Source organism: Macaca mulatta, chromosome 8, assembly GCF_049350105.2.
Source record: "Macaca mulatta isolate MMU2019108-1 chromosome 8, T2T-MMU8v2.0, whole genome shotgun sequence".
Lineage (NCBI taxonomy): Eukaryota > Metazoa > Chordata > Mammalia > Primates > Cercopithecidae > Macaca > Macaca mulatta.
Window position 1 is genome coordinate 145,249,844 of NC_133413.1, and position 14,499 is coordinate 145,264,342.

The 14,499-nt window shown below is 43.3% G+C and overlaps 1 long non-coding RNA gene across 1 annotated transcript in view; it reads left to right on the forward strand.

Moving 5' to 3' along the window:
* Positions 1–11,961, forward strand: part of LOC106999948 (uncharacterized) — a 32,248-nt gene extending 20,287 nt beyond the window's left edge. Inside the window, exons 2-3 of the long non-coding RNA XR_001446870.3 lie at positions 11,247–11,343; positions 11,654–11,961. This is a non-coding gene — a long non-coding RNA (uncharacterized LOC106999948). The remainder of the gene's footprint in view (positions 1–11,246; positions 11,344–11,653) is intronic.
* The last annotated feature ends 2,538 nt before the right edge of the window (positions 11,962–14,499 follow it).

Consider the following 14,499-nt stretch of genomic DNA (forward strand, 5'->3'; position numbering starts at 1 on the left):
CTACACACTTTGCCTAATAAATAATTACATTTGATCTTTACAACAATTTTGTGAGGTGCAAATTGCAGCAGTGTTTCTCAACTCTGGCTGCCCCTGTAATTACCTGGTGAGCTGTAAAACAGTGATTCTCCAAGTGTGGTCCCTGGACTAGCAGCATCAGCATCCCTGGGGACTTGTTTACAACGCAAATTCTCGAGTCCCACCCCAGACCTACTGAATCAGAAACCGTAAGGGTGGGACTCAGCAACTTTCTGTTTGAACCAACCCTTCAGGTGATTCTATGTGAACTCGTGTGTGAGAACCACTGAACTGCAGGTTAGGTGTCTTCCCTAACCTGGAGATTAGGTCTCATTGTTCCTCCCACATTCCCAAAGCGAGTGGCTGGTCTGAAGTTGTGAAGGCAGCGACATTGTTCCAGAGGCACAGAGACAGCTGCTCGATGGAATGCTTCAATCAGGAATTTATTAAGTGCCATGTGTGTACTCAGTGCCTTGCTACGTACTCTCAGGAATTCGAAAGTTAGGTCTCAGAGCCCACCTTCAAGCAGTTGAAAGTATGTTACTTATTCATCCATTCCTTCTGTAAATATTTCTTGAGCTCCTATCATGGGTCAGGCATAGTACTGGATGTGGTGAACAAGATACACGGTGAATTGTGAACAAGACAGATAAGGTTGCCACTCTCAGTGTCTTTTTTTTTTAATTTTTAAATTTTTATTTCTATTTTTTTTTGAGACAGAGTTTCACCCTTGTTGCCCAGGCTGGAGTGCAATGGAACAATCTCGGCTCACCACAACTTCTGCCTCTCAGATTCAAGCAATTCTCCTGCCTCAGCCTCCTGAGTAGCTGGGATTACAGGGGCCTACCATTAAACTTGGCTAATTTTGTCTTTTAATAGAGACGGAATTTCTCCATGTTGGTCAGGCTGGTCTTGAACTCCTGACCTCAGGTGATCTGCCTGCCTCAGTCTCCCAAAGTGCTGGGATTAAAGGCATGAGCCACCATGCCTGGCTCACTCTCAATGTCTTAATCCTACCTTGGAAAAATAGAAGATGAACAAGTGAACAACTACATAAATGTAAAATGGTGATATTTACTATGAAGGAGAGGAAGCAAGGTCAAATGTCAGAGTAGGAGAGAGGTGGAAGGCAGGGGTGGGGGTGTCTCTGAGAAAGGGTGATTTGAACTGAGACCTAAATTACAAGAGAGGCTTGCAAAGATCTGACACAGGGCATTCCAGACAGAAAGAAGAAGGTTTGCAAAAGCGCTGAGGTGGGTGGGAGCTCCGTGAGTGTGAGGAAGAAGCAGGAGATCCACGTGGCTGGATTTTGTTGGGGGCAGAGTCAGAAGCTAGCGTGGACGAGCACAACAGGTGGGCACCAGTGGTCCAGGTGAGGACTTCAGAGGTCAGCCCCTGAGAAAGTCTGGCAGGTCCACACAAGACTCAGAGATTATCCCCAGGCTGGCCAGACCCCTTCCTGTGATCCCCACACTTGGAAATCATGGGATCTGTCTTTGGTTCCTGAGATCCAAGGAACCTGTGGACTCTTCCAATCCAAGCTCAGTCTCCAGGAAACCCATTTGTGTGCATTTCTTTTTCTCATTCTCTTTCTCTTTTAAAGAAAAATAAACCTGGGAAAGGCTTCCTTCCACAGGGGGAACCTGGAAGCCTGTTGAAGTTCTTGTAAGGGTCACACTCTCAGAAGCTCCAGTGTTAGAGATTACTCGTCTAGTGCCTAAGTCCAGCGTTCCAATTTTACAGATGAAATTGTGGCCCATAGAGCAGGGGCTTGCCACTGTAACCAGGAGATTGCTGACTGCGTGTTTAAATCTTTTTAGGGGTAGATTCTCACCATGTTGCCCAGGCAGGAGTGCAGTGGCTATTCACAGGTGCACTCACAGTGCATTGTATCCCTGATCTCCTGGGCTCTTTGGCCATGTTTCAAAGTTTCCTCAAGTTGCAAGTGGTGGAGCCTGAATGACTTCAGGTTCTTTGACTCCAAGGGCACTGCCTGTCCTTCCAAAGCCTGACTGCTTGTCCTAATTACAAGGGAAAAATGAAGGATTCCCACCTTGACTTGCAAAAATGAGGTTATTGTGTTAAGTGATCCTCCTACCTCAGTCTCCCAAGTAGCACACCACCACACCTGGCTCTGGCTACAGGTTTAATACTTTATCTTTTTGTGTTGGACATTGAGTTACTGACTCTCAGCTCCAAACCCACCCTTTGCTACTCTGATTTATGATGCTGGGGCTGGGACTCTGCAAACCACATTTCTATCCTGTCCACTGGCTCTGAGTTTAGGTTCTTGGATGGGGGTATGAGAGAGGAAGAAAGCTTTGGGCATCTCTGTATCCTCTGTCCAAGAATGACCCCAGCAACAATAGTAGACTCCGGGAATCCCCTTGGTTTCAGGTGGCAGGTGTTCCACACTCCTGGGATCAGCCTCCTTGCACCCCCAGTACCTACCAACTGGAGCACTTTCTTTAGACATTTGCATTCAAGCTCCAGAGGGCCTCCCTCCTCAGAGATTCTACATTCTAACAATCCCGATCTTTTCTTCTGTTTCTTAACCCTTGGGTTGGGAGCTGCTTTGACAGTTGCTGCTCTTGTATTCCTTAGTGCTCCCCCAACTTTTTTTTCTACCCAGTACTTGGTTAACGATTCTTTGTATCAAGGTCTCTCTGTTAAAATAACTGGTAGAGTTTCTGTCTCTTGATAGGGCCCTAACTAGACACGCTGTTTCTTTCTTTCAAATACGGTTTTAAAAGCCCCATTTGCATCCTTTTGCCTCTTCTGGTCTTTATTCTTATCTCATGAAGCAGGGTGTGTTAATATTATCAGGGAAACTGAGGCTCAGGCAGCTTTGGCCAGGTTTAGAAGTTTCCTCAAGTTGCAAGTGGTGGAGCCTGAAGGACTACAGTTTCTTTGACTCCAAGAGCACTGCCTGTCCTTCCAAAGCTTGACTGCTTGTCCTAATTCCGGGATAAAAATGCAGAACTCCCACCTTGACTTACAAAAATGAGGCGATTGTGTGCTCTATTACAAGCATTTTAAAGACTATGCTTTAAATGATGTATTCCTTGGAAATGAAAGGGCAAGAACTAGAATTTGTTAGTAAGTCTTCATGATAAATTCCAAAATCCCAATAAAATAGGATTATTCTATGAGGCTTGCAGTACTAAAAAAATTTTACTGTGGAAATGGTGTAGGTTCTTGTTTATTTTTTGTTCATCTCTATAAGACATTTTATTGGTTATATGTTTTAGGGACACATAATTTAGTTGTGTATTTTTCTATATATCTTGTATTTTGAGTGCATAAAGAATATGTGTGTTATCTGTGGTATCAAGGAATTGGGTTTCTCCTTGAATATTCTGTTGGAGTGACTGTAATTGTTATATTGGCTAATCATTTGAAAATAATTAGAATAATGTGGCAAATGTAGTATTTACAATGTGCCATGCACTGTTCTCAGTGCTTTACATATATTAAATTAACTTATGTAATTTCCACAAAAATGCTGAGAGTGGATAGTATTGTAATATTTTTTTCATTTATACCATTAAGGCACAGGGAGAATAACGAACTTGTCCAGAGTTACACAGCTGACAAGTGTGAGAGCTGGGAATTGAACCCATAATATCTGGCTCCAGAGTTCTTGCTCCTATGCTGTATACTGACTCTGTTTCTAAGATCACTCCTTTTTTGAGTCTGCAGCTGTCATAGTCAGGTTATTTATGAGTGCTGGAAAATAAGAAAGAAAACAGCAAAGGCAAGTCTGTAGAGCATATAAACAAGATGGTACAGGGCTACTTTAACAAGGGGATGCCACCACCCCCAGCGCTTAGAGAGTATGATGGATTGATTGCATTAATAGCCCCGATTATTCATGCCTCTTTTTATTCTACTTTTTGGTAATGCTCTCCCATGCTGACTCTGGGATTAACAATGTCAACTGCTGTATTAGATGTCTATGTTGTGTAACACATTACTACAATCTTACCAGCCTAAAACAATGTATCTTTCTTATTTCCCACAGTTTCTGTGGGTCAGGAATCCAAGCAGGGTTAAAGGGGCCCTTTTTCTAGGGTCTCACGAGGCTGCAATCAAGGAATCAGCTGTGCTGTCTCCTTTCTGCAGCTCAGGTTCCTCTTCCATGGTCACATCATTTGTTGACACAAGTTAGTTCCTTGTGGCCACAGCACTAAGGTCCTCCTTTTCTTGTTGGCTGGTAGCTGGGGACGACTCTCGGCTCCTAGATGTCATTGGCTCTTCCTTGCCACACGGCCCTCTTACACTGTGACAGCTCACTTCTTCAAGGCCAGTAGGAGAAACTCTTATTCACGTTCGCTATGATGGAGTCTTACAGGACATAATGAAATCATGACAATGAATATTCCAACACCTATATATACCATAGGAGAGGACTTCCAAAAGTTCACAGAAAAATGGAATTAAAAGATACAAATTTAAAAATATAAACTTTATTTCCCAACACAAGTTCCATCAAGTTCAAGACACCTTTGTAAGCAATTATAAAAGTCACGGCTGGGCATGGTAGCTTACACCTATAATCTCAGCACTTTGGGAGGCCGAGGCGGGCGGATCATGAGATCAGGAGATTGAGACCATCCTGGCTAACATGGTGAAACCCAGTCTCTACTAAAAATACAAAAAATTAGCCAGGTGTGGTGGCGGGCGCCTGTAAGTCCCAGTTGCTCAGGAGGCTGAGGCAGGAGAATGGCGTGAACCTGGGAGGCGGAGGTTGCAGTGAGCCGAGATCACGCCACTGCACTCCAGCCTGGGTGACAGAGCAAGATTCCATTTCAAAACAAACAAACAAACAAAACAAAAAAAGTCATTTAGTTCATCCCTAAAGAACTGAGGGTCTTGGGAATTTAACCATATCAATGCAGTCTTTTAACATTATTAACTGAAGAAAAATTGGTGCCATTTAAATTTTTTTTTAAGATTAGGAAACAAAAAGAAGTCAGCAGAAGTCCAATCAGGAGTGTAAGGTGAATGCCTAATGATTTCCCATCAAAACTCTTGCCAAATTTTCCTTGGTTGATGAGAAGAATGAGAAGCAGCAGTGTTGAAAGACTCTGGTAAAGCATCCCCAGGCATTTTTCTGCTAAAGCTTTGGCTAACTTTCTCAAAACGCTCTCAGAATAAGCACATGTTCTTGCCCCTTGGTCCTCCAGAAAGTCACATAAAATTCCTTGAGCATCCCCCAAAACTGTTGCTACGACCCTTAGTCTTGACCCCTCCACTTTTGCTTTGACTGTAAACTTTCATCTTTTGGTAGCCAAGGCTTTGATTGTATTTTGTCTTCAGGATTATACTGGTAAAACCACGTTTCATTTCCTGTTAAAATTCTTTAAAGAAATGCTTTAGGGTCTTCCCCCCCCTCCCCCCGCCCCACCGCTGAAACAGGGTCTTGCTCTGTCACCCAGGCTGGAGTGCAGTGATATGATCTTGGCTCACTGCAGCCACAAACTCTGAGGCTCAAACCATACTCCCACCTCAGCCTCCTGAGTAGCTGGACTACAGTTATGCACCACCACATCTGGCTAATTTTGTTTATTTTTTATAGAGACAAGGTCTTACTATGTTACTTAGGCTTGTCTCAAACTCCTGGTCTCAACTGATACTCCTGCCTTGGCCTCCCAGAGTGCTGGGATGACAGGTGTAGCCACTTTATCCAGCCAGTTTTAGCATCCTGATCCCAGATGTTTAAAATTTCCATTGAAAGCTTTCCTCTTGTGTGCAGTTGATCTGGGTGCAACAGTTTTAGCACCTATTGAATGGAAAGTTTGTTCAACTTTAATTTTTCAGTCAAAATTGTGTAAGCTGAACCAACTGAGATGTCTATGGTGTTGGCCATTGTTTCTGGTGTTAATTGTTGGTTCTCTTCAATTACGGTATGAACAAGATTAATTTATTCCTCACGAATTGATGTGGATGGTCTGCCACTGTGGTCTTTCATCTTCAACATCTTCTCGTCCCTTCTTAAAACAAGTTATCCATTTTTAATTTGCTGATTTCGTAGGGGCATTGTCCCCTAAACTTTTCATAAAACATCAATGATTTCATCATTCTTTCATCCAAGCTTCACTGTACATTTGATGTTTGTTCCTGCTTCAATTTTAGTAGAATTCGTGTTGCTCTGATAGGGGCTATTTTCAAACCAATATTTTATCCTTCTTAGTGCCTCAAATTAAATCCTGCTCACATGTTATAACAAGGTAGTATGGTTTTATTTTGGTGCAAAAAATTTTGAAATCCATGCATAGTTTTTAAAAAATATGTCTTGTCCATAAACTTTTTGAAGGCCCCTTGCATTCTACTGGCCAGAAGCAAGTCATAGGTCCCACCTGTATCCATGAGTAGATTATACATGGGTGTGACTCATTGGGGGCTCATCTTAGAATCCTTCCTACCACTCTTATTTTAGCCACTGGAATGTGCAAACTTAACATTAGCAGAAATGTGCTCGCAGATTTCTGCTGGGCCCCTACCATTGCCCTGTGGCCATGCCTGGGCTAATCTACTGTGAGAGAAAGTGAGAGACATGTAAAGGAGAGCTGAGCCATTCCAGCTGAAACTTAGAACAGCTTAGAGCCAGTCAAACTCCAAAAGTGAGAAAGAGTCTGACCAAAATCAGAGCTGGCTATCCAACCTGCAGCTGACTGTAGACTGTGAGAAAGCCCAGTCACGACTAGAATCATCACCTACCTCATAAGTTTGTGAACAGTAATAGATGGTTGTTTTTAAGTTGCTGAGTTTAGGTCATTTTTATGTAGCATTGTGCTGTCAACAGATAACGAATACAGTGTTACCATTTGTTGCCTACCATTTCTTGCCAGGTATCATATTAGTTTTTTCATGCTTGCTTTCTCATTTAACCCTCAAAGCAGCCCTGAATGAGGGCTTGTGTCTAATCAGTATTTTCACTGTAGACATTGGTGAGGACGTCAATATTATGATTGCTAATGGCCAAAAAGCCCCTGAAAAGATGCTCAACATCACTAATTGTTAGGGAAATATAAATCAAAACTACAATGAGATACCACATTGCAATCATTAGAATGGCTACCATAAAAAATAACAGAAAATAACAAATGTTGGAGAGGATGTGGAGAAATCAGAACCCTTGGGCACAGTTGGTGAGACCGTAAAATGGTGCAACTGCTGTGGAAAACAATATGGAGGTTATTAAAAAATTAAAAATAGAATTACTGTATGATCAAGGAATTCCACTTCTGGATATATACCCCAAATAACTGAAAGCAGGATCTCAAAAAAAGTCTGTGCATGAACGTTCATAGCAGCATTATTCCCAACGGCTAAAAGATGGAAGCAGCCTAAGTGTCCATCAATAGGTGAGCAAATAACCAAAATGTCATATACACATGCAATGGAATATTATTCATCCTTTAAAAGGAAGACAGTTCTGACACATGCTGTGATGTGAATGAACCTTGAGGACTTATATTAAGTAAAATAAGCCAGCAACAAAAAGACATGTACTGTATGATTCCACTCCTATGAGGTATCTAGTGTAGTGAAATTCATAGAAACAGAAAGTAGCATGGTGGTTGCCAGGGGCTGGAGGGGAGAGGAGTAGGGAATTATTGTTTAACGGGTACAGCTTCAGTTTTGTAAAATGAAAAAAGTTCTGGAAAAGGATGGTGGTGATTGCACAACCATGTGAATCTATTGTCTGTACATTTAAAAATGGCTAAGATGGCAAATTTTATGTTATATGTATTTTAATCACGATTTTAAAAAGCAGACTATGGCTGGGCACAGTGGTTCACACCTGTAATCCTAGTACTTTGGGATGCCAAGGAGGGTGGATTGCCTGAGCTCAGGAGTTTGAGACCAGTCTGGGCAACATGGTGAAACCCCATCTCTACTAAAAATGTAAAAATTAGCCGACATCATGGTGCGCACCTGTAGTCCCAGCTACTTGGGAGGCTGAGGCATGAGAATTGCTTGAGCCCAGGAGGCAGAGGTTGCAATGAGCCGAGATTGCACCACTGCACTCTAGCCTGGGTGACAGAGTGAGACTCTATCTCCAAAAATAAAATAAAATAAATGAATGAATAAATAAACAAATGCAGACTATGATTACCATCTCTTCTACTTGCAGTGCAAATCCTCCTGTAAAAAGCCTACTTTTTTTTTTTTTTTGAGACGGAGTCTTGCTTTGTTGCCTAGGCTGTAGTACAATGGTACAATCTCAGCTCACTGAGACCTCCACCTCCCAGGTTCAAGCGATTCTCCTGCCTCAGCCTCCTTAGTAGCTGGGATTACAGGCAAGTGCCACCACACCTGTTTGATTTTTGTATTTTTAGTAGAGACGGGATTTCACTGTATTGGCTAGGCTGGTCTTGAACTCCTGACCTCAGGTGATCCACCTGCCTAGGCCTCTCAAAGTGCTGGGATTACAGGCGTGAACCTCTGTGCCTGTTCTTACTGTTCTTTAAATTACTTCCTCCAAGAAGCCCTCCTTGCTGACATGCCTCTCTCTCTCTTTTTGTTTTTAATATTCCAGTTTATCTTTTGTAGTAAGACCCGAAGTTTAAGGGTAAGTGATGCATGGAGTTTGCAAAGTCTGTAAGTTCAGGGCCTCTGATGTTGGACTCCCTGGGTTCAAATTTGGACTGTACCCTTGATCAGCTATGTGGTCTTGGGAAATTTACTTAATCTCTGTAAGCATCAGGTTTCTCATATGCAAAGTCAAGATAACAGTACAACCTCATAGCATTGTTGTGAAGATTGAGTGATGAGAGACATGTAAAATGCTAGACACAGTGCCTGGCAAGAAGTAAGCACTCAGTAAACATCAGCTGTTGTTGGTACCTGATAAAAGATAATACCTGCCTAGTGATTCTAAAAAAACACAAGATACTCATCATTATGCACAACATAGAGGACGTAATTAAGAACTTGGCAACTGAAAAAGTATAGTGTATGGTTTCCTACCTATTGTGTGATCCTAAGAACAAACCATTTGTTCTTTTCCTTTTAGGTAGTATTCAAAATTAAGGGAAAATTGCCCACAATCGAAGTCTGGACATTATAGAAATGGGTCACAGTACAAAGCCTTCCACAGTCAAATGACTCAATTAGTGTTCAAATGGCCACGTCATGGCATTAGTGGCTCTTCCCTGCTCACCTTATCTTACAGTTGTTTCTCCCCTCTGTTGTCTCTTCCCTCTTGAAGATGTTGGTATGGGATGTCCTGTATGATCAGTGTTGTGCAGTCCTATGTGGCTCAAAGCAGGGTGAGCTTTTTGAGGGATGGGGCCACGTCTGATTCACCCCCTGATGTATCACTGTGCTTGACACAAAGAAGGCTCCCGCGAGTATGCACAGGATTGAATCAATAATGTTGTGAGGACTTAGGGGTCATAGTTAGAGGTTTCCTAAGAATCGGGAAACATACATGTACGCATGAAGAGTTGAACTTTAAATTCCACACGTAATGGATCAGAAAAGAGTAGTGCAAAATGTAGCGATTTTAGCATGAAGACACTCAGGCTACCTGTCTTGGCTGGCCAGGGCTGCTATAACACATTATCATGGACTGACTGGCTTAAACAACAGAGAATATTTCTCACAGTTTTGGAGCCTAGGAAGTTCTAGATCAGAGTGTCAGCGTGATTGAGTTCTGTTGGGGGCTCTTTTTGTGGTTTTCCAACAGCTGTCATCTTGCTGTGTCCTCACGTGGTGTACAGCACAGACAGAGGAAGCAAACTCCTATCTCTTCCTATGAGGGCACTAATTCCATCCTGGGGCTCCACCATCATGACTGAATTACCGCCCAAAGACCCCATCTCTAAATACCACCACACTGGGGATTACGGTTTCAAAATATCAATTTTTGGCAGGGAGCAGGGGACACATTTAGTACACAGCCACTTAACACTTTACTTAGGATTAACCTTTAAAGAGAATGTGAGGATCGCACCATTGCACTCCAGCCCTGGCAACAGTGGCCAGACTCCGTCTCAAAAAAAAAAAAAAAAAAAAAAAAAAGAAAGAAAATAAAGAGAAACAAAGTGGGACCATCAGAAGTTGGCACTGGCTGGTGGTTTCAGTGGTGGTTTCAGTGGTGGTTTGTCGGACTTGGAGGGATGGCAAAGGGAGTCACAGATGATAAATATCACCAGGACCCCACCCAGCTTTCATCAAGGTGGGAGTCATACTGGTTTCTGGGTCCATTGGTCAAGTCATGCCCATGGTGGAGGTAGACACCATTGACTATGTAAGCCTGACACCACCTAGGCTCCAGTTGCATGCTCACCAAGCCTGTGGGTAATCCTGTCTATGGGGAAATCATGGAGTGGTGAAATGGACTCAAGTATTCTTGTTCTCATGTGTGTTAAGTGGAACCAAAGATGTCCACATCTTCACCCCTGGGAATTGTGACTATACTGTGTTACATGGCAAAGGCAAATTAAGTTTGCAAATGGGATTATAGTTTCTAATTGGCTGACTTTAAATTGGGGAGGTTATTCTGGATTATCTGGGTGAGGTTAAGGTAATCACAAGGGTCCTTAAAGGTGGAAGAGGAAGGCAGAAGAAGAGTGAGATTGGAAGGATGTGAGCTGAGAAGGATTCAGCTCACTGTTACTGGCTTTGAAGATGGAGGAAGGGGCCATGAACCAGGGAGTGCAGGCAGCCTCTAGAAGCTGGAGGAGAAAAAAATAAGGATCCTCCCCTAGAGCCCCCAGAAGTAATTTTCCTGCCAACAGTGAGACCCATGCCAGGCTTCTGATCTGCTAAACTGTAAGATCATACACTGGTGGTATTGTAAGCCACTAAATTTGTGGTTTTGTTACAGCAGCCGTTGGAAACTAATACACCAGAACAGTGATTTCTCAGTGTAAATGAGTAAATTAACATTTTTATTTGTTTCAGCTTCAAGATATGTGGCTTAAACTCTCCATGGGATGATACAATCCTATTTCTGACTCTGGAAAGCTGACCAGACTTTGCCCCTTGCAATGAACTGAATGTTTGTGTCTCCCCAAAATTCAAATGTTGAAATCCTGCCCTCAAATGTGATGTTATTAGGAGGTGGGGGCCTCTGGGAGGTGCTTAGGTTATGAGGGTGAAGCCCTCTTGAATGGGATTATTACCCTTGGAAAAAGGACCCCAGAGAGAACTCTCATTTTTTTTTTTTTTTTTTTTTTTTTTTTTTTTTTTTTTGCCATGTGAGAATACAGGGAGAAGATGGCCATCTATGAACCAGGAAACCCTCACTAGACACCAAGTCTGCCAGCACCTCGAACTTGGATTCCTCAGACTTCCCAACTGTGGGAAGTAAATGTTGTTTAAGCCACTCAGTCTATGGCACTTTTGTTATAGCATCCTGAATAGACTAACATATTAGGACTTTCCACTAAGAGACCATAAGAATTGTCATCATAATATTGGGAGCTTCTATGTGTTGAGCGCTTTACCAGTGTGTTGCCTAGAATTATCTCTATAACCCTATGAATTAGGTGCAGTTATTCCCATTTTATAAATGTGATAACTGTGGTTTAAGTTGAGCCACACAACCTCAGATGATGTGATGTGGATTTAAACCCTGGTCTGGGTTCTCCACTCATGTTCTTTTGAACACCCCTAGCTGCCTCACCGCCATGCTGTCTCTGAGAAGACTCTGTCTCTCGGAGAACAATCTGCCTTGCTGATGGCATGAGGCATGACGAAAAGCAGCTGGGTGGGAGAGGGACAGAAAAATCTCCCATCTTCCTGCATAGCTGAGGCTTTCTCCATTCCTAGGGAGAAGGCACTGGAGTGAATCCCATGAACATTCTCCACTATTTGCAAAATGTTGCCAATATACTTCTGTGTATTGATATTTTGAAACCGTAATCCCCAATGTGGTGGTATATTGTATTTTAGCTGTTTTACAAATTGTATATGCTTCATTCTAGCTCGGTTTCTGTCATTCTCAATGATTTCTTTATTTTCTTAAATATTTCTGAATAAAAGGGCCTCCTTAGTTAACCTAAGACAGGTGTATTTAACCTGAACCAGGTGTGGTTAACCTGAATGAAGAGGAGGCAACTGACAAATGGTCAGAGAAAGCTGATTAGGAAATGAACATCCTATATGGTAGAGGTTCTTCTTTATCACACACACAACTCTTGATGAAATGAGAATACATAAAATCAGCACTAGCACACCTGCTTGGTTTCACCTGCTGCCTCCAAGATCATGATTGATCTGCAGAGCAGAGTTGAGAGCAGACACCATTTGTCTATGGTCTGTCCCAGTGGAATCATATGACATGTCATATCTGACTATGACTGACCAAATCTTCCCGACTCACTTTGCCAAAGAGGGAACTAGGTCTTTGGGGTTGGAGTGACTTACCTAAGGTCTTTCTATGGCGAGGTGGCAGGGCTAGAATTTAAACCCAGACTCTAGGTTCCAAGTGCACACCCTTTCTGCTGTACTATCGTAGCCTGTTTCCCTTCAGTGCTTAGCTCAGTTCCTTGAATGTATTGAGTCAGCTCTGTAAGTGCTTCCTGAATGAAGCTGAGGTTGTACACATGAGAATAGTGAATACGACTTTTTGTTTCCCAGCAGTTTTGCTGGGTGACTGCAGGAAGCACTTGGCTTTCATCATCAGCCAACTGGGGATATCCACCCCTGGAAGTCATTTGATCACTTAAGCTCTCAACTCACTCAGGAGGTTGCCTGCAAGGGCCTTGCAGCTTTGATCCAAATTTTCCATCCAAACAGCCATGTAAACGGAGAGGCTCCTGATTCCACCCAACCCCCAAATTGCCGCTCTCTTTCTCAACTAAAAGAAAGAAAATGTGTCTTCCACTGTGGCTGGGCTACCTGAACAGATCAAGTGCTGGAATGCACTGATTGCTTTGAGGAGCAGGATCCTTTTTAGCTTCATCTTTTTGTTTTGCTGCTGGGCTTTAGGAGACTCAGTGTTTATTGCTTATTATAAGTCTCACCAGAAAATATTTCAATCTCATCATCTTCACCATTCAGGCTAAGGCCAATGAATGCAATTCAGTCCCAGAAACAGTAATCATGCACCATCGTATCCAAGCACTGTGTCAGAAGTAGGGATGTGGAAGTCAGTGTGGGGCCATATTCTCTCAGGGAGGGCACAATATCTGGCCCAGCGGAGGAAGAGTTAACCCAAAGCAGAGCTGTTCATGTTAAGCTGTGGCTGAGTAGCCTGACATGAGCATGGGAGACAATTCCTTTTTTGAATTCGCACTGTGTGAAGCCTCGTGTCAGCTGCCAGATGCTTTCATGACCTGAATCATCTTTGGCAAATCCTGTAACAGGAGCAATGTTCTTCCCGTGGTACAGACAAAGAAACCGAGGCCCAGAGAGAGGAGCCAGAGCATTGGAGTGGAAAGGTTCTGGGGGACCTGGGTTCAAACCTTAGCCACAAATCCTGAGGCTTTGGACACTTTTCTCAGCCTCTCTGAGCCTCTGTTGAGTCATTTGTAAGTATAAGTAAGTGGTTGTGAGGTTCCATGGGTAGGTGCAGGTGTTAGAGGGGTTATCCTGGCGCCAGACAGAGTCACTGCTCTCACAGCTCAGAAGATCCTGTGAGCGACAGAAGCTCAGGTGCCTCTCTCAGCTGAGCCTCATAGTTTCGAGACTACCAGTGGGTTATTCTATCACCCCTGAGGAAATGCCCGAATGGATTCTGGAGGAATGTGTTTGTTGGTTGTGTTCTTCATTATTGATCTCTCTGGAGGGATGTCTGCATCACCCCTCTCTGGCAGGCTTGGAATTGATGGATGAGAAGGGAGGGAAGAACAGCCTGGATGGTCTCCCTGTAGGAGCCTGGTCCAGAGTCTACTTGCTTGGGGGCAGCCACCCATGCAGTGGTAGTCCTGCAGCATCCTAAACTCCTGACCTGTCTTATTGCTCCCGTTTCCCATCTGGGAGGAGGTGGTTGAAAAACCCACTTGCCTGAACTGTAGGACACTGTCTGGCCCTGGTTTTGTCCTGGGTGGTGAAGGGACTACCTGGGGAGACTTTTTTTGATTTGGGATGGTTCATCTTTTCCTTCCTTTCTTGCCTTATTTTATTTCATTGAAGCGATGGGCTTTCTTCCCACTGCCTTTGAGACAACCCTCCGGAGAGTCTGACTTGGGTCTTCCTCACTAATGCACATTGGCTCAGGACTGCTTTGATGGATAGAGGCAATTTTCCTTGGAAATCGGCTGCAATATTGGCAGTTCCATGGGACATACATTATATTCCTCTCAGAGAGAGATTTTCTGTGGGGTCTTGAGATGGAGTGATGCTGTTCAAGAGGGTTTGGGGAAAGTTGAAATCACCTGAAAGGAAAGGCATCTATTTCAATGTTTAGCATAGCTGCATCTCTTGGCGAATGGGTCCAGCCCACTCTTGCAAAGTGGCTCCTTTAGAAGAAGAGGGAACTTGTCCATGTCTTATTGAAGGTAGATAAATTAAAAGGCG